At 32.9% G+C, this 21,915-nt stretch overlaps 1 long non-coding RNA gene across 1 annotated transcript in view; it reads left to right on the top strand.

The window, feature by feature from the left end:
• LOC126740507 (uncharacterized) overlaps nucleotides 1-21,369 on the top strand; it is a 59,828-nt gene extending 38,459 nt beyond the window's left edge. Inside the window, exon 2 of the long non-coding RNA XR_007661928.1 lies at nucleotides 20,951-21,369. This is a non-coding gene — a long non-coding RNA (uncharacterized LOC126740507). The remainder of the gene's footprint in view (nucleotides 1-20,950) is intronic.
• The last annotated feature ends 546 nt before the right edge of the window (nucleotides 21,370-21,915 follow it).

Here is a 21,915-nt window from a genome sequence, read left to right on the forward strand (position 1 = left end):
TTTAAATTTAAAAAAAATATCTCTTCACCTTAATAGATACCTTAGAGTCAGATAGCATTTTTTTATATCCCATTTCATGTCATTTCTACTGTCCAGATGAAAACCTTCTAAAAGGACAGTATTCGGTCAGCTTGATTTTGCATTTCTGCAGTATTTTATTCAAAAAAGTTATATACAATATAAATAATTTTCTATAGGAATCCCCTACGCCCATGTTTTCTTTATATTAACAGGGGGCGCGTCATCGTAATTACGCTTCCCGACAATCAATCTCGCCGCAGGGGGCTTCTTCGAGTTCATTGTGGTACATCATGGGACTCCGGTGCCGTTTGCCGAATTGTCTTGTCCTCCTCTGGGTGCCTTGGGTGGACACAAATTAATGTATATGCGTAGGGAGTGACCCCCATAAAATACCAATTGGCAATTATTATTTTAAAAAACAAAATTTTGACGAGAAATTCTCCTTCGGGGATGATTTAAGATAGTTTAATCACCAATTACTTGCGTACACCTACGCAAACATACCCTAATTTAACAGAAAATCCGTCCTAATCGTCAAAATCTAACACCTGTCATCTTATTGGCAATCTACCTCATCACGGATGCGACCCGCAAAGTTTAATTTGGCACCCAAATCCCCTCGGGGAGTCTGTTGTTCCCGAAACAAATTTGGGGATCGCACGGATTGAAATGTAGGCCGACACCTTGGCTTTACTTAATGAATATTTTATCCCCAGGTGAGCTTTTTTCTATTTTGTGTGGGAAAAACTATAGGCACTTTCAAGGTTTCCGATGAGAAACTTGGCTGAAGAAAAAATAAGTAAAAAGAAGTTAAAACTTTGACAGTTGTAGGCATCGCCGCAATATCGCATTACGAGCTTGACTTTTGCTCGCACTTAAGCTTACGAGCTAGCATAGTAGCAACGTTGCCAAAATGATAAATTTGTGCCTCAGTTACAGCCTGAATTAGGCCTCTTTTGTTGTTAATATGAATTATTTCTATTAAATGTTTTTGATGAGAATCTCCGTCTATTTTGTACAAGACAAAGTAATAGCATAATAATTAAACCTGTTGCTACTTTAAAAGTAGTTAAACCTTTAAAAAATTAAGGCTTAATGACAAAGTTGCATAACACTTCGACGTAAACGACTTATACGAGACTTTTGAAATTATAGGGTTGACGCATTACGTGTCTAGGTCCTTTTTAAGATTTTGAGTAATTGCACTTTTTTGTTTGAAAGCTAAGTAAAAATAAATTTGAACGTATGAGAAACTATTAATAAAATAAAAAGTAGTAGAGTCTGTGATACTTATAAGGCCGTTGGCAACGCCGCATTATTTTTACATGCAATCGCGCTTGAACGATCCTATTAGCGATGTTGCCAACTTAAGAAAAACGAGAAACTGTTTGATTATAGCGTTAATTAATTCTCTCTATTGTTTATCTTACTGAATTTTTTTAAAGATTATTTTATATAGTTAAAGATGCTCCTTGGTATGAAAAGTGTATTCATGTCTAAAAATGTAGAGTAGATAACATGCAAAGGTAGTGATTTTATTTATACATTGGGTAGTGATTTAATGCACTGCAATCTACAAAGTCAAAAAAAAACTATTAAAGACGGTTCTTAACATAAAAAGGGGTTAAATACTTTGAAAATTATAGGCTTTGTGACAACGTCGCACTAAGAGCTTTACTCTTCTTTTCATGGATTAATTCAGTCTTAACTTGTGAGCGATTTTAGAAGCAATTTGTCATGTTCGTATGCAAACTTGACAAAACGAGTAATTAGTGCTTTAATATATACTGAATTAATTTTCTCTATTATTAATCTCAAATAGATGAAGATTATAGGCAGCATCTTTCAACGTTTTAGTCATTTATTCAGAACAAGAAAATGCAATCAAGAATTCTTGCTATGATAAGTGATCTATTTGGTACCTATCAAGGTCCACGAGTGGCTTTAGCATTTGCTTGATTGTTTCATAGAGTTTAAGTCGACTCAGTGAGTTTACCATTCTAATACTAGTCTCCTGACAGATGTATAAAGTCACTAGGATAAGTTCGGTTCATATGAAGGCAGATCGCAGCATAATTATCGAAGTTTAGCAAAAAATTTATCGGTATGGATTCTTCTCTGGTAAAACATATGTAACTAATCATTACCCTTTCTCTTATAAGGCCTGCAAAGCTCAAAAAGAAGTAGATTAAGTAGATGCTATATACAGTGACTTTAGTAAAGCCTTTGACCAAATTGATATTCTACTACAACTACTCGCTAATCTGTGTGGATTTTCGCACACATTATAGAAATTGATAAATTCAACTAATACAGCTTTGTCCCAAATTCTGGTGTACGTCAAGGTTCTAAGATTAGAACTAGTTGGACTAGGACTTCTATTTAGACCAATTTTTTTTCAATCTGCCTGTTCACGATCTTGTAACCAATATTTCCTGTTACATTTTGGTTTACGCTGACGACTTAAAATTTGTTCACAGTATTATCACTGTTAAGAACTATATATTTGCAACCTATTTATTGATCTGTCAGCGATTAAATTGTCTTTTATAGTTTTATTAAATCGAGGCTCGAATATGGTTCTTTTATTTGGAATCATCATTACCATAGTGCTTTGGAGAAGATCACAAAAGATTTCCTAAGTATTTAGCTTACTGGGAAGATGGAACTTACCCAGAGCAGGATATTGATCAAGGGGCTCTGGATATGCGAAGAATGCTTCACTCAGTTAGTTTTTTATGAAAATAGGTTAACAAGAAAATAGGTAGCCCATTTCTTCTTGCGCAGCTATTATTCCACATTCTCCACTTGCAGGCAAGGCACAAGACACTCTTTTGTTCTTCATTAGGCTAAATCTAATATTCACAAGCGTTTAGTAATCAATATCTGTGATACTTTTTTTAAAAAGTTTATCGACTATGAGCTTATACTATCTACATTACCATACGCACTACTACATCATTAAAATATTATACTAGATTAATAGCTTACAAAATAAGCATAGCAGAGATCTCTTTGGATTTGATGTAAAAATAATTAAATCATTTATATTTTAACTTTTGTTTCAAGCAAAACAATTTTCTCGCAGTATTTAAAACTGCTATTGTCTCGCCAGTTTTTAAAAAGATAATGGTGAGTCAGTGAATTATAGATCTACATCCCTCTCACCCAAATTCATTCATTTATTGTTATATTGCCATTCTCCATGTACTCTTTTTGATGGCTTTTTGTAGTACAGCTAAGACTGTAAAAGTTACAATTAACTTATATAATGAGTATATTCTATACAGTTTATCAGATGTTAGCTCTTGACTTTATTCTCTATAGTTTTTGTTGCAGATGGCTTAATCTTGTATGGCTTGCAAAAATCCTTCCGTTTCCACCATAAAATTGCCCCTATTTAGATATAGCGTTGATAATTATTTGTCCACTTCTTCTCTCAGAATAGATGTTGCGTAGCGTCCATGCATGTTTATTTGATATCCAGGTTTTTTCAGGTCCTTCATAGATCTATCAGTTTATTACCAGTTTTTAGGATTTTTGCCTTAAGCTAATTAATTGTGATTACTTGTTCTTGACATGCAGTAATGAGTGTCTCTGTCTCCATTTGCAGTTCTTCATATTTAAGCATTTTTCTTATTCTTTGAGAATCTGTCCAGTCGCATTTGCTTTCCTTTCCACTTGCTAATTGTTTCTTGATTCTTTTTTCTTTTATTTTAGCCTTGACTGTTTTCACTTTTTTAACCTGTATTTATAGTTCTTGATGTAGCCATTAGAGCTTGTTCAAGAGTTCTAGATATCGTGCTAGTCCACCAGTTTCGAGCTCCTTCCTGACATCTATATTAGTGAGTCTATTTATCTCCTCTTGAGACATAGAGTCTGTCTGCATTGGATTTTGGGTGTAGATCGATAGCACCATAGATGGTCAGATGCTTTCTTGATTTCCTGTCTTATTGCTTTATCTTCTACCTTCCATTTTCATATTTCAAAGCTGTATTGCAACACAGCAACTGCTAACGTTATAGTGATCATTAGCCTATTTTTTTCCATGAGTTTAGTCTTGAGGTTTCCTCTGATTCTTCCTAGGTACTCCTGGTCAACTATCTGTTTGTGATTAATCTTCTCATTATCCTGCATTCCCAGGTATTAATATATTTCGTACATATGTCGTTTCTAAATTCTCTTACTATATCTAGTTGAGGTTGAAGCTCGCTGTTATCTTTGGCTTTTAGGTCATCGACGTACTACGTATCGATGGCTGATTTTGATATCCACTATCTGTTTTATGTATTAAAGAGTTGAGTTAAGCCAATGTAAGTATAAAGTAGCAGTGGCAATAACGAGCCTCTTTCATAAATTCCAAATCTAATTCGGATGTTCTCGACGGTAATAATTTAGTAATATTTTAAAGACAGTAGCCTAATGGAAATTGATATTCTATTATATCATCACCTTGCTTTAAACAGATTACAATTATCTGTACAATATTATTATATAATATCAGATTACAAATACTGAGAGGTGATCTTAATACAACCTTATTTATTCTGGTAACAGTAGAAGATTTTCACTTCTCTATTATTATTATTTGTAATATTATTTTTAATATTATATATAAAATATAAAGTATAACCATCGGGGACTTCATAAGATCTAAAAAAAAAAACCACAAAAAAAATTGTTTCTTTAATACCACGTTCATCACCACCAGAAGCTCTGTTACTATTACAATCGATAAACAGCTTACAAACAGTATTCGTGACTACGCGTTTACCTTGTCATCGCGTAATTAACTTTACAGTTACCCCCCAAGCCTGGGTAATTGTTTTTGGCCAAATTCGCTTATCCTACATAGATTTATTCACCTGGCTTCACATTTTGTCCTAGATTAGTTGGTATTTTTCCCGTTTAGGATAGTATTTGCTTTCTTTAAATTATATAAATTTTATTGAATTAATTTATGTTTGTAAATATGAATTATAATGCTTTTAATTACATATAAAATATTCAAATATAATAAATATTATGGAATTACGAACAACAAACAGTAAAAATTCATGAATAGATTTTTGTGTAAATAAAATAAAACTGCTGCCCTTTTATTAACATTTCAATGTATTTACGAAGTGCATTTGCATTAACACACATCAGGTGAATTCATTTTAAATATATTGAAAATACACTGGGAACCTTCATATTTGCCTTGCCCCTTTTAATTATTATATTTAGCAATTTTACACTAGACTTAGTTTGTTAGATTTTGAAACTTTAATAATTATTTTATTTTGGCATAAAAAAATTGAAAAATTAACTGGGAGATGTAGGGAGGCGTGATGTCCTGCAGTAAAATATTTAATGGGGGTGCGAATGGACAAAAAGAGATAACAATTGAGTCCTGTTGTTCATTTAAAGATAAAAGCGATATGTGGGTAGTGGCTTTTATCAGCTAACTAGTTTCAAATGAGAGCTTTAAAAATAGTCATGTTTTGTACCATTTTTGGGTAATATTTTTCTGCTATTTCATAATTATTCGGACCACAGTAGACTGATTTTATCAATAAAATGTTTGCATCAAGATTTTTTGGCTGGAAAAATTAGTTTTCGTGTATTCCAGACTGAAAAAGGGAAATTGGAGATCAAATTATGAAAATAATAATTGCTATTCTCTTTGACCTCTTGACGTGATATTCCCACTTTTTGTACAATAATTAAACAAAAATAATGCAAAAAAAATTGCGACTTTAGGTGTAACAAACTAAAAAGGTTAACGTACAAATTCATTATATAAATTAGATGTACTTATAATAAGAGTAAATAATTAATAAGGTTAATTTAAGCTTATTTATTTAAACCCTAGATTATGTTATGATATTTTATTACCAACTGTCCAGAGGACAATGTAAACTATAAATGTAATATCTATGAATTGAAATAAGTGAAATCTCAAAAGCATATAATTGTTGCCTTTTGTCATTCTAATTCTTCTTCATTATCATCATCATTGTTATCTTCTTCTTATTCTTCTTCGTATGCTTTCCCTTAATAAATATTTTGAATTTACTATATAGTTCTTTAGTTGTCGTCACTGGCTTCAATGGCTTGTTCATCTTTTTCATCTAATTTTTTTGTTTCTAAATTGTTATTTATTTTTCTATCGTAAACCAATCGCCAAAAATAAGGACAAGGATGGACATTTCTTCTAATTTTGGTTTTGTATAGGTTTCTAATTCATTAAAGCTTTTGTCTTTTTATTGGCTTTCATATTCTGAATTTGCTTTATTACTAAATCTTCTGGATTTATTTATGCAATTTATGCCTATATGTTTTATTGCTGACAATAAATGTGGAAAATTCATATTTTTCTTTTATGTTTTTTTACCATACCGTCAATTAAAGGATTTTGGTCACAGTTCCTTCCTCCTTCTTACTTCTTTATTTTGATCCTTTGAGCATTTGTTTCTGCTTATTTATCTTATTTTTTATCATTTTCTTTTTATTTGTATTCTTCTTAATAGGTTTTGTTTCTTCATTTCTTGAAATGTTCTTAAGATTTCATGTGTTTTTCTTCTCCTTCTTCATCTTCATCTTTTTTTTTTGTTTTAACTTCTACACTTAATGCACATTTACAAAGGTTTTATATCCTATAGTTTCAATAACTTTAAATGAATATACTAGCTTTACTGGCTTCTTTAATGGCTTCATAAGGGCCCAGTAAAAGAAGCCATTAAAAATTTAATAACTATTAAGATAATTTAATGAACGGCTTTATAAACTTGGAAAATATAATTTTAATATGATCTCGGAAATTAGTTCTTAATATATTTTTTAGGGCTTAAGTACTAGGACATAACTCACCAGCGGAGAGAAGTGATTTATATAGAAATAGATGTAGACATGAAGTATGACCTTGTGCTTCTGCATTATATTTAACATGTAGAAACTAAACAACCTTTGGTCTATTTAATCTACTTTAAAAACTGATACTGATAGAGTTCTATTTCAGTCTATATAAACATGTACCTGGACGCGCAGTAAAGTTCTATAATTCAGAATTTCGCAAACAATACAGTTGGAGCGAACATGATTTACTCGTTCGCCATATTCCGTAGTATCTGGCTGTGAAATATGGCCTAGCTAGGGCTAGACTAACTCTTTCATTTACTTATTGATATAAAACCCTGTCCGTTGAGTTTGAAAGTTCGTTATTTATGTGCCGGGAGTTTTTAGGATTATTTTTGGCCGTAAAAATGGTATGAAATTAACGAAATGTTTCTGGATCGTTCCATTACTTCTAGTCAGTTGTAAAAATCAGTTCGTTTCATGTAGTGGTAAAAAATTAAGAACGTAGTCGATGCAGTACAAAGATTTTATTTGCTAGTAACATTTATCCAGCTACTCTTATGAAAAATTAATGGCTATAGTTGAAATTTGACTTTTGTGACAACGTGATCGTTTCTTAGACAAAGTATTAGGGTTTTCCTATTTGGGTTTTCATGTGCGATAAGAAATTAAAATATCCGTAAAATAACATTCCTATATTGTAACACTTCGACGTCAAAAACTTAACAGGCGAAATGAGGACTAACGAGAAGCGTTGGAGTTCTTTTAAGCTGGTCCAGAGACAAAGTTATGGATCCAGAACTTTCACCCATAGGTGTGACAATAAACTAACTATCTTGTAGAAACTCATAGTAGTAAACCTGGGTGTCACAAGCTGCATCACTAAAATAAAACTTAATGTTTTGTATCACTTTTACCGTTTGTTAGGTGTGAATTATGTACTCGATTGCACAAAAATAGTCAACTAATTTATTTTCAGACTTATACTACTAAACACGATCACTAAGACCTACTAGGAAAAATTATTTTTGCCGTTTTTAATTACTACTATTAATGTCCGATTTAAATCTCGCGCCAATATTTCGAACCAAACTTTGAGTAAACTGTCAACTGACTCCTAGCGGCGACGCGGCTCCTTATATACTTGACTGACCATAATTCCGGAAGATTCGACGGCCTTCCACGCAAACCCAGAGACATCTTGCGGTATGCCACTTATGACATTCTGGAATATTATGGAACAGCTGATTTTTTATGACGTTTTCAATATCGTTACATCAGTATTATATTATAATATTAGATCTGTTAGGAACAAAGTTGAAAATGTAGAGGCCTCATTAGATTTACATAATAGTGTTATATGTATCATAGAACCTCATCTTAATTTTTACGATTGCATTGAAAATAAAAAGGTGTATCATCTTCACTTATCAATATTTGATTCGTTTATGCAAGGGACTCTAGACATGAAGGTTCGATAATTTTATGTCACCCGAGCATTGTTTTGAAAAATGTAATGATGCACCCAATTCTATTGTGAATTGGCAGCAATAGAGATAATAGATCACAGCTGTATATTAATTATAACAGATAGACCAAGAAGTGGTAGATTTGAACTTTTTCTTGAGTGATTGGCTTCTGTATTTGATTTCGTACTAAAAAGAAGGTATTTTAATGTTCTTTTTAATGTAGGCAAGAAACTGTTTGACAAATTTGCTTAAAGGCTATCCTAGAGTCAAATATTTGCTAAAACAAATGCAGTAAACTGCATAGACAAATTTTTCGTGATTTTTTTATACTGAATTATACTACGCATAAGATATCATTGAGGCCTTCATACCAAGAGTAAGGAGGTCAATCAAATATTTTGTACATTATCCAATCACAAGAACTAATATGACAATGCTCTTTCAGATCTTGGAATATTGTGACTAGACTTTATTATTTTATAGTGAAGGGGAGAGCTGATCTTTGCTGGGTCTGTCAGGGTACTGTAAAGACGCAGGCAGATAGACATTCTGCTTAGGTCATCTGGTTTGATGAAAAGTTTAAAAGTATGAGAGAAAGCCAACGCTTTCTACTTTCTTTTGGACTAACTCTAACAAGAGCCTAACTTAAGGTCTTTGGATAGAATTTAAACAATTTGAAAAACAATATAACTTACTATTGCCAACTTTTTAGCAAGAACATATCTTGACAGGATACTTTCCATCTTGTCTAAAGGTTTGCAAAGTTGTGCCTATTTTCAAAAAGGGTAACAGGTCTAATCCGGGCAAGCCCATTTCATTATTTCCCACTCTTGCAAAGATCCATGAGCACATATTAAAAAATCAATTTGTGATATAGCCTGTATATTAAACAACATAAAAACTTATTGTACTCAAATTCCGCGCTCCTCTAGTTTATCTTGAGGTACTTAAAATAGCAGTATAGATTTAGATATGCAATCGGCCATTATTACTATTATTACTATTTCTCTGGAATTTAATAAGTCAATAGTATGAATACTCATAACCAGTTTTTCTGTACAAGTATTTGGAAGAAAGTGGCTTCTTCACCACTTGTCAGTATGACTTTCGAGGCAAAATATGAACAACCTTTACCTTGGAGGATGTGCTGGAGTACCTGTTTGGTGTCTTTAAGAAGGAGCATTACGATGCTGCAGTATTTTGTGATCTCTTGAATGCATTTGAGTATGTTTCCCATCGGAACCGGGTAGATAACCTAGGATTTTATGGTGTAAATGGAGTTACAACAATGAAATATCGAATGTTGTTGCTGTGTTTCATGGAGTTCCTCAGCCATCGGTACTGGGATTTCTTTTATTTTTAATTTACCGTCATGACGTTAATAACCTACGTTTCTTTTACATTTAACCTGTGGCTGTTTGCTGATGACACTACGCTGATAAAACAGGGTCATCACTGGCATCTTCGGATTGTTGTAATGGTGGGGTACTGTGAAGATGCTAGGAGCAGTTTTGCTGAGCTTGGGATGCTCACGGTTCCTTCGGGGTATATTTTTGAGGGCCTTCTCTTTGTCTTCAAAAATTTTGCTCGATATACTTTAAACAAACAGTACCATAATTATACCACTTAAGGTGATGAAGTTAGAATTGACTTTTGAGATTGCAGAGGGTGTCGTCTGTCTGTAAGCTATTACTGTCCACTTTTTTACAAAAAGTTTTCCAATTATGTAAAGGCACTTGGCACTACTAGATTATAGCGATGTTATAAAAAAGGTGCTGCTGAAAAATGGTTTCTACAACATTGAGGAGTTTTTGATGTACGATTTCTCCATTTAAAATTGATCACAATGGGAACCACCCATGTTTAATTCTTCAGTATTGTTAATTGTTCAAATGTTTCTTTTTAGCTAATAGTCCGACATCACTATAATTTCTAGAATTTTAGAGATGCTAATTTTCTATGGATCGTCAAATGTATCTCTTAGTGTTGTAATACATTTAAATTATATAATGGTTTTCTTATTTGTAAATAATGTGTAGGTTTTGAAGTTTAATTTGAAACCTATTTATCGTTGTGATGTGAGGAATGATTGTATATCAAATACTTGAAATATTAGGTTTGTTCTAGCATCAATTTCAAACGGTTGGAAGCTATCAGAAGTATGCTCATTTTACTGATTGCGTTCAAGCACACAAATCGATCGTTTGAAACTGCTAGTTGAGCGTTCTAGCGAATTTAAATTTTGATTTTGAAACTGGCTGAAAACTGTCAAAAGAGTTTGCGGATTTTGCTCGGATTTTCAGTTTGTGACTTGCGCAGTAGATTTGTTTATGTTTTTTTCTTGTTTGAGGTAATCATAAATATGAACTGTGAGTTTGCTATAAAAGGAAAAAGCCCAAAAAAGTCCAGAAAATCAGTGAATATAGAATATAGGTACGTTATGTTCGTTCAGGTGCAATTAATAATAGGGTTGAATAGAGACATTTTTATCATTAATGGTTAATAAGGTAATTTTTTATTATTAAAATCAAATTACTAGTTGTTAGTTATCTAATATCTAATGTATGATGTCAGACTCATCAAGTTCTGATTCAGATACGAACAATTATTATTGATTCCGATTTGGTAGATGATGATGACGATTATGAGTTTTTCTTCCATTATGCAAGGCGGTCCAAAAATTAAGGTTATGTTGGTTTTCCGATTTTATGTCAAGACACCGTGACTTATCAATAAGAGCACCACAAGCAACCAGCTTAGGCAGAGCAACCAGCTTCATTTGTGCAAATGTTTTTGTATTTTTTAATAATCTTGTCAAAGTTTTGGATCGAGACAAATTTGAAGCAAAGGAAATTTACAACGTAGACGAAACTGGTGTGACAACAGTCCAGAAACCAAATCGAATTGTAGCAAAAAGAGGCATGAAACAAGTGGGTGCAATTACCTCACAAGAACGTAGTACACTCTAACAGTTACGGTCGCAATAAGCGCACTAGGCAATGCGATTCCGCCCATGTTTATTTTTCCAGAATCATTTTATTCGTGATGGTCCACCAGGGTGTATTGAGGCTGGAAACGGGTCAGGGTGGATGCAAGAAAAAGAGTTCGTCTTGTTCTCAAAACACTTTCAAAAGCACACAAATTCTTCACAAGCTCATAAGGTTCTACTCACACTGGATAACCACTCATCCCATATTAGTATAGAAGCTATTGTAAAACTCATGGAATAGTAATGCTTTCTTTCCCACCCTACTGCTCGCATAAATGTCAGCCCCTCTATAGAACAGTTTTCGGTCCTCTTAAGAAAGCAATAAACTCTGCTTGTGATGGTTGGATTCGTAGTCACCCTGGTAAACCGCTGTCTATATATGATTTACCCGGAATTGTCGCAACATCATTGCCCTTAGCTCTTACACAAAGCAATATCCAAGCCGGATTTAAGTGTACAGGGATATATCCTTTTAACAGAGATATTTTCACAGAGTCAAATTTTTTCGCCATCATTTGTCACAGATAGGTTGCCTCCAATCGAACCTTCAGTTTCACCTGCTTTAGATCCAGGCAACAATCTGAATCTGACAGATCCTACTTTGGAAGATACATTTGATAATCCTACCTCATCTACGTCTGTTACGAATAGGTTGCCTTCAACCGAACCTCCAAATGATCATCCTAGTTCAAATCCAGGAAACAATCTGACTGTACCAACCTTAGATGAGTTTTAAAACGCCATCAACTTCTCGGGGCCTAAAAAATTGTGAAATTTCCGAAAACAGCCAAAATAACACGTTTTCACCAGAAGTTGTTAGGCCTTTCGAAAAAGCTTCACCAAGAAAAATAAACGCAAGAGGAAACAAAAAGAGGAAGTCAACCGTGTACACCGATACACTGGAAAAGGAGGAAATAGAGAGAGAAGCTAATAAGAAAACACAAAAGGTCAAACGGAATCTGGAAACCGAAAAGAAGGGTCTAAAGAAAATCCCAAAAAAAGCACCCGTGAGAACAAGAAAGAAGTCATCTGAAAATTCTACCGATGACGAAAGTGAAGGTTTTTGTTTGGTGTGTGTTGAACCATTTAATAAAAGTAAGCCAGGTGAATAGTGGATCCGATGTACTAACTGCAAAATGTGATCGCATGAAGCATGCACACCACAAGAGCTCACATATTATGTTTGCCATAATTGCCAAAGTGACTGACCAAAAATTAAAAGTTAAGTGTTACACATCTATATTATAAGAACTACCAGTTGTTGTTTTTAAACTTTTTCCTAAGTTTTATTTTATGTTCCTACGTTTCTGTTTAATGCTGCTCCTCATAAGCAGAATATTAGCTTCTGTTATTTTTTTGTTGTTGTTATGAGGCATTTTTTACAGTTTTTATATGATTTTGAGTTCCCAGCTATATCTAGCCAGAAAAAAAAAATTGTACAAAATGGTTTAATTAACCCCAGTCTCTCCTACTCGAGAATTGAGTCATGTTATTACTCAAATATTTTAACAGAGTATTTTTTAACCTAAAAATTATAAAAACAAACAACAAGGCAAAAAAGCTTATTTGACAATTGTCATTAAATTTGCCGTTGATTTTCCCGACGTAAAAGCGTTCTAGCAAAAAACCATTTGTTACCAGTTTGCAGATTGAACATGCACACTAAAGCAGTACAATAAACTGCTGTTAAACCATCCAAAAATATACGCTAGAACAAATCTGTCATTTCATTTCATTTCCAACACATGCGCAGGTGTCGACAACAGCGGGTAACCAGAGTGGATCTTCAAGATCAAACCTCACTCTGAAGAAGCATAATCGTTATAACCTCATATTCTAAGAGTGCTATAATGAATTCCACAAGAAAACTTCCTAGTACTCTGGAAAATCATTCATTTAAGGACCCATTTACTCTCAGCTTATCTCTATGAAAGGAGCCACCGGACTAGAAATTAAATATGATTTGCCACTTCATGCGAAAGATATCATCTCCTGAATATTATCAAATATAAAAGGCAAAATAAAGCCTCGGCCACGTGTGGCGACTGTGAAATATTATGGACGCCGATCTGTAGGGACGATTCTCACGCACCGCTTATTGATATATAAAAGAATGGAAGGGCGGCCAGTTCATTTGCCCTATTCGAGGTTAATGCGTGGAAGATATTTATATGGAAGGGATTAACCTCTGAGGTGGGATGGCAAACTTTTCGGAGAGTTTGCGTTTATTTTGGATTCAAATGAATTTAATAAAGTGGCGGAAAAATTATCTGGGGTAACCTTACACCTGGTTTTTACCCAAAACAATCATTTAGCAGTTGAGTTAATAGATATAATATAAAATAAGCCCTTAAAAGCTAAGTCGTTAAAAAATAAATAATGCAATACATAAAATTCCTTAGAGCAACTACTAAGCTTTCTTACCAAATAGAAAGAAACTATTAGAAAATTTATTAAAACACTAACAAACCGTATACCTCAAAAATGCAGATAAAGCAGAGTCTTCTAATAGCTTTAAGCTCTAAAGGAAACAGGGCGGATTATGATGGAATAGTTTTACGAAAGCTCTAGTAATTACTCTCTAAAACTCTAATAGTTGCCAAACAAAGTAGAAGTTTTCGTAATTTTCTCTATGAAATTTTACTTTCCGGAGTTTCCGGATGATTAGGAATTTATATTTAGTTATTTAAGCAACACTTGTACATTCATATTATGATTTCTTATTATCTCATTGAAAATAAAAGAGCATAAGTACTTATTGTTTTGCAACGTTAGATGCTACATAACTAAGAAAGTTTAAGCTATTATTCTTGTCACTAGCAACCTGTGATCTTATAACCCTCTCTTGCTTCATATTTTGATCCAACAAAAGCCTTTCACTGCGTTTCATATTGTATAATTTTGGAGAAACGTTACAATATTCGTCTCTGGACGATAGAGTCATAGGTATATATATCCAGTAAGTATCATATAATGGTTGTAGCGTTTTAACTTTTATAGGTTGCATATTATTAGAATAATAAGCTTTAAATTCTCAACATTTATTTAATCTGTCAGCATAAAACAAATAACAACAAAATATTGCCTAATAATACAAATTTACAAATCCTTCATTAGGTTTATGGTATTACTGGCTGCTAGCAACACAACAAAGTTGAAGCAGTTTTCATCCATGATTTATGGGTCTTAGAAATAGGTTGTCACTCTTGTCACAAGATGGCTCTAGACCGAGTTGACCATTGACAGCACTAAGTGATAATCTCAGACAGTTAACGATCATGCTATTTTTTTTCATCTAGTGAACGTACGTATGTTTTTTCTCAATTTGTAAGGACTCAGCTTTGTTGCCGTTGTTTTTCCTAATGTTTCCTTTTCCTTCGATTTGAAAATCCTTTGATAGTGTGTTATTTTGGTTATTTTGGATGAAAATCTAAAGTGGCCACCACCATGTTGGGTATATTTCCACTCGAATTCGGAAACTTATTTATAAATTTCGTTAATTAAGACAATTTATGCAAAAAAAGACCCTTACGACCATTTATCAAGCTCTGGTTGAATCAATTATAAACTATTGCATAACAGCATGGGGCGGAACAAGTAAGACCATCCTGAAACCTCTTATGATTACCCAAAAATATGTTCTGAAGGTAATGTTTAACAAACCAAAAATGTATTGCTCGGATATTTTATTTAGAGAAGCTAAAATGTTGCAAGTAAATTAAATTTACTTGAAAGCAGTGGTTAGACTTCTGTGTAAGAATCCACACTACTTGCATTTCATATCCCACAATCAGAACATTAGACAAGCTTTAAATAAGAATGTAATTATCCCAAAGACCACAAAAACTAAATGCCAAAAAACTTTTACATATACCTCAGCAAAAATCTATAATCAACTTCCCGTAGAATTCAGAAATAAACCCTATAACAAAATTAAAAGTAGAATCCACGACTGGATATTAGATGATAACGTCACTTGGTTAGTACAATACACATAGTACTGTTTATTTTTCTTCCTGTTTTTCCCTTTTTTTCCCCTAATTTCATTTAATTCTATTTTTTAAATCACTTTTGTTTATATATTATTTTCTTAAAAATTGTTTTTATTTTAATTAATTAATTTGGATAAACAGGAAATGCACACACAGTATTTTTAAAATACCATTATGCATTGGGTATTCTTAGCGGTTAAGCAGTTGTTATTTTGTAATGTTATAATGTATGAATGTATTATCTGCTGAATGTATATTATTATTATTATTATTATTATTATTATTATTATTATTATGTTTGGCATCATTGTTAATGATGAGTGGGGATTCTTCCAAAATTGTAACCTAGCAGATTCGATTATTATCGACCATCTTGGTTCTTTTTCTGAAGGACTCTAATAAGTTAAACACCTTCATAAAAAGTTGAAAGTCGACTATATTTTGAGGATCTTAGACTTTCCTAAGATCTTAAGGTAAGTCCTTTTTATTGTCGTTTTTTTGTGGAAACTATAAATAGATTTCTCGTGTTTCTTTTAAGGTTCTTACGGTTCCCTACCGTACCAAATGATTACCTGTCATGTACTCTCAATGTGTTAAGTCTCCTGCTAAAGTCAGTGAATCAAATTAAAGCCCTTAATGGAGAATATTTCCTATTGCTTACTTGTGTGAGCTGGCTTGGGTGTGAAATTCTAAGAGAAATTTTAACAAAAATAAAAATCTGTAAACAACTTCTCTGAAAGAGATTTAATTTTTTTATTTTTTTAAAGTGACTTTAGACTTCTCTACTAGGATATACCCGATCTTGTCAAGACTATGCCCGATGTAAGGTTGCTTCCCTATGACACTACCATTTTCTTTATACACATGTATATAAACGTACTTTGATGATGATAGTGTGATCTCCGACATTTCTCTCTGATCAGAGACAAATAAAGATGTGCAGTTGGTATCGAACTGTAAGTGTAAATATACAAGTCGAGGGTTGATAAATTAAGCGAACAGTGTGAAAGTTATGCAGCTTATTTTCACCAATCTTATACTCTATGAACACGAGGCCTATGTGGCAAATCCCTAATTCTTTATGGTGGCTGCTCAAAAATCAAGATCAGATAAGCCATCAAAGACGCAGAAACAAACACCTTAAAAAAGAGAATCACTATCCTGGAAAATGAAATTAACCAAAACTCATTTGCAGAGGCTTACAAGAGAATAAAAGCAATGGAAAATTTAATCCTTGAGCTAATGTCATTACTCACATTTTAGGTAAACAACAACAAAACATCAGCTGTTGGAAAAGCAACTCTGTCAAACCTGGCGAGTGGAACAACATCAAAGCGTCAGGAACTGATCAAAAAGAAACCTACAAACTGCACCACCGTAGCAGAAACAGCGACGACCATCGAATAGCAAGTGGGTAATGACGAAGCCGAAGTGCAAACCTTCCGATCTAGTAGAAAACAGAATGGAATTGCATTCTTATCCTGGCTCTCAAAGATCGATAAAAGCAAACTCGATCAAAATAAACTCTTCTACAAAAAATATAATGATATACCAGTATTTAAGTCTATCTTTTGTGGATGAAAACATAAAAACCAAAGGGTTCCCAAGTAACAATTTTCAGTCACCTAAGTTGAGATTACTCTTATTTTCACTAGTTGTAACGTTGTTTTCAGTGCAAAATTTAGTTGGTTTTGCAACGACGTTTATTTTCGACGTACTGCACCTGTATCGCAACTGTTGTAAAACTCTGCTGTTTTTACAACGTTTTTTTCACTATAGATGGTAGCAGTAGTAATTTACACTTAACACAACGACGTGCAGACGTGTACAATTTTTCGAATTAAAAACCCAGTAACAACAACGTTTCCTCATCGTTAGCGAATGGGTATTATCGTCTGTATTGAGCATTTTTCGCTGTAGAGGGAGCTTTTTGACATGTTAGTTTTAAGAAGAAGATGAAAAACAAAGGTAGAGGGAATAAGAGGAATAAAAAATATTCAATTCAACATAACCTACTTAATCTACATTTTTATTTTTATAATTTATTTTATGCTTGCAATTATTGGGATTTATTATTAATGTTTTATTTTAAAAAATGAAGAGATATAAAGACTTTAAATATTCTGCAACTTACTACAGACGCAAAAAAAACTTGCAATGGAAGCAAAAGTGCCTATAACTAGCTTACCTAAAGTTGATATGGATTATGTAGAATCAATGGAAGTTAGCAGTGAAAAGGTTTGTATTAAATTTTACATAATTAAAGTTTAAAATACAGGGTTTACTTTTTGTAAATGGTTTCCTTCATGGTTCCTATATCCTAGTTTATAGCCTTTCTTTACACAAGAGACTAACCAGTTTGAAAACAATGGTACAAAACAAATTTTATAAAGTTTTATTTTTTAGAATTTATATAGCAACAGCGAAAACTCAGAATGTAATGTTAACATTACATTACATTCTGAGTTTACATTTTTGAAGAGCTTATGAATTTCTTTGAAAAAGTTAAAGTTTTGGTTTATTAAAGTTTGTATAAAAACGTGCTGCATACGCGCAATAAACTGCAACCAAAAAAATCTCTTTTAAATTGGTGTAAAACAAGGTTGTCTCTACGGTTAAGACAACGTAGCAATACAACGTTGCGTTACAATTTGCAACGTTGTCGCGTCGAAAAATTGCTAATTGGGTTGCCGGACTCTTTTCTGACCGATTAAAAGCGTTTGACGCTATAAATCGTGCACTGCTTTATGTTTACTTTTACTTTATAAGTTAAAGATTACATTTTTTATAAAAAATCAGAGGTGCTTAAAAAAAAAGTAGCGTCTTCATTAAAGAAAGGTTGGGAAGATCCAAGTAGAGCATTTACGGTACTCCATACATCCAGCATCTGTTGATTTATGATTATTAGAAGATATTTACTGGGCTCTATCATCATTACTGTGTAAAACGCAGTGTAAGATTTTATTCGTTTGAAAAATAAAGCTAAAATTCAATAATTGTAAAAGCTCGAGATCTTTGAGAGTGTTGAGTTGGGATACTGAGTTAATATCTTCGCCAGATAATGATTAATATATTTTAGTATAAGGATCTGTATTATTAATGAAAACCTGCCCGTGTTTTTTCGATACAAAAGATGGCATATTAATATACAGAGTTGGAATAATAAGTAGACCAAGCTCAGTAAATTCAGGTTTACAAACGAATCGAGATGTAAGTCTAAGCACGTATCAACAAAGGCTAATATAGCGTTGGCTGAAGATACCAAAAACATCACACAAGTGATGAAAGTATAATATAAGTGATCAAAGATTGGACCGTATTAATGCATTATTATGATGACTGCCTTTTACAGTTTCGTGAAACTATGAGTGAGTAATTGGCAACCCTGCATTAATTTTTAATATTTGTTTTTTTGATGAATGCAACTTTTTCCTTAATGGTAATGTGAACAGATATTAATGCACATATTGGTCGGATTTAAACCACAGATTATTTAGGGAATTACATACCCAATATCCCATAAAATTAAATGCATGAGCTGGAATTTTTGGCAACTGTATTATTGGGCCATATTTCTACCCTGGAAATTTAACAGGGGAAATATACCTTGAGTTACTTATTGAGCCAGCTTTAGTTACTGCTATTTAGAAAGATGAGCGCCATCCACCAGAAAATTTAAATTTTCAGCAATACGGAACACTTTCGCATTATGCTTCTCCTGTAAGGCAATTTTTGGATAAAAATTTTCATGGAAGATGGATTGGACGGAGAGGTCCAACTGAATGGCCTGCCAGAGCTTCTGATTTGTCACACCTTGACTTTTTTTGTGATGTCATTTAAAATCGAAAATTTATGCTTTAGAAGATTTCCGACAACGAATAGTGCAGGAGTGCCAACAAAATATACTTGAAATGTTACCACATAATGTGCGCGAGAAGTTCGAACAGTGTCTCTACTTTTGTACGGTAGTTGGATGAGCGCATTTTCAACATTTAATTATATATCCGATTTTTATTTAGTTATTCACTGAGAGAAAATGAAATACACAATTTTTCTTTCTATTCTATATGTTATTATGTAGTTATGAAACTGATAATGAGATCACTGTTTTTAAACTCATAAAATAAAATCAGGGTTAAAAATATTTAAAACATTTGTCATTTAATAATTTTAAAAAAAGGTCTGTTTTCTCTTCCTTTTGCAGTAGACTGTGCGCTCTTAAAAAATGTGAAATAATAATTTATTTGAAAGAAAATTATGAACTTATTGAATGTTCTGCTTTAAATAAAAACATACTGAAAGTAAATTTTTGTAAGTTTCTATTCAAAAACTTAAATCCACAAAAAATAGGGGAATACATAAATAATTAGTATTCCTTATCAGCTGTTAGCTCAGCTATTATGTTTAAATCATCTTTTTAAACAATAAGAAAGTACCAAATTACCAAGAAAATACATACACATGGAGGAAGTTGTGTTATACATAGATGGACAATACAAAAACAAAATGAAACGTGATGACAAAGCCGTCCTAAAACAGTAGCTCATGCAACGAATTTGAGAAACATAAAGCACTTCCGAAACAACTTTATCAGATTACCACCCCATTGTCCACCCATTTAAAAATTCCACCCACGTACCTACACACATAACGCAGCCCCCTCAACAAAAGGATGTTTATATTAAATAGTCCTTTATTTAGAGACAACTTAATTCCTGCTTTTTTTAAATTCTCGACCATCATTAATCAAGCTCATATCTAACAGGTGCACGGTGGATGGGACAATGGCCAAAAGTGACGAAGACAATGAGAATAATTTTTAATTCACGTCGTGTGTGTCCGCGTGAAATCGGATAAAACAACTGAATAAAAGAAGTGCTATTCGTTTTCCGCCCTAGGGCGAGAGCGAGCGGCCCTTTAATGGCGGACGCTTTGTTAGTGAGATCAGGGAGGTGGCGGTTGATCATTTGTTTAAGGGAGGTTGCGGATGACAAGCAGTCAAGTGATGGAAAAAGACAAAAGAACGAGCCTGAACTGTCATTTATTTTTGAAGTCATTTAAAAAGAACAGAGAGAATCAGTTTCCTCAAAAATCGTCAAAGTTGATTTATTGTTAAAGATAATTCAAACTATTAATTCAGTAATAAGCTAACGATTGTAATGTGTGGTTTCAGCTGCTATTTTCCAATCAACTCTCTTAAGATCAGCTGCAGTCCATTGAATTCATAGATTAATAGCATATTACTATGGAAAACTCAGTTCTTATACAGAGTGTTTTATAATTAGTAGAACCAACTTAGAGGGGTTGTAGATGGCTTTAAAATAAGCAATTTTGCGCAATAAACGAGATAAAGAAGGTTGTGGCAGTATCGAAATCTAAAATTTATGGGCCATTTTTTTTCAAGAAGCAACAGTGAATGGAAACAATTATACCGATATGTTTCAAATTAGTATTTAAAATTTAATAGTCCTTTTCCGGTTTCGCAATTGTTAAGGGTATTTAACTTTAGTGTCTGCAAGTTTATATTGTTTCTATATTTATAAGTGGATACTGTAGTGGGTTTACCTGTTTGTATCCTTAAGAAAATAAATAAATAAATAAATAAAATAAAATGTTGGAAACATTTTTTTTTCTTCCAGCAAGACGGTGCACCACCACACTTCTCCAGGGTCGCAAGAGATTCCTTAGATATTACTTTTGGAAACAGATGGATAGGGCGAGCAGGTCCAATCGAGTGGGCACCTTATTCTCCCGATCTAACCATTCCAGATTTTTGTATATGGGGATATGTAAAAGACCGTTGCTACAATACAACCCCAAGAAATTTGGATGAACTGCGCTACAACATAGTAAACGTTTTCAACCAAATTACACCGCGAATGCTATAAAACGCCTTCGGCAACTTATTTCTCCGTCCACATTTGTGTTCCGAGCAAAATGGGGGTCATATTCAGCAACTAATTTATTAGTTATAAATTAAAATTAATTTCTTCAATTGTTTGTTGTTAAAATTGTTGTAAATAGTTGTTTTTAATACATAGAATAAATACTTTTTATAGACATGGTAATAGCGCAAATTATTTAATTATGATCATGCTAAAGCGATACATAGGCAATTACCAGAAAATGTTCATCAATCACCGAATATGTATTCTAGGAAAATTTTCAAAAAGGTGTCATTTACTAAAATTGGCTCTGTAAAAAAAAATAATGAATGTAAGACAATTTATACATTTTCGGAAAGGGGATTTAACAGGCTTTCATGTGAAATTAAAAAGTACAGGGTGTTACATTTAAAATTTTTGAGAAATCGGCCTTTGAAAATCATCAATTTTTTTCCTCCTGTTTCAGGTAAATTTTGAAACTTGGCAATACTGTCAAAAAAAAACTCTAAAAATATTGATGAACTTCTGTGAAAACCGCACATTCTTGTCATTTTTCGTTCTCGACTTATAAGCAGTTAAAATGTGTCTATTGCTAGATACAATCGGAGAAAAGCAGATAAGAATCTATAGAAATTAAATGAAAATTAGTAGCAGGCAACTTTTTTCGCTATACTGAGGCCTCACAGTCTTATATTTTGCTTTTCGTAGTATTCCCATTA

This window comes from Anthonomus grandis, chromosome 9 (assembly GCF_022605725.1).
Source record: "Anthonomus grandis grandis chromosome 9, icAntGran1.3, whole genome shotgun sequence".
In the NCBI taxonomy this organism is placed as follows: Eukaryota; Metazoa; Arthropoda; class Insecta; order Coleoptera; family Curculionidae; genus Anthonomus; species Anthonomus grandis.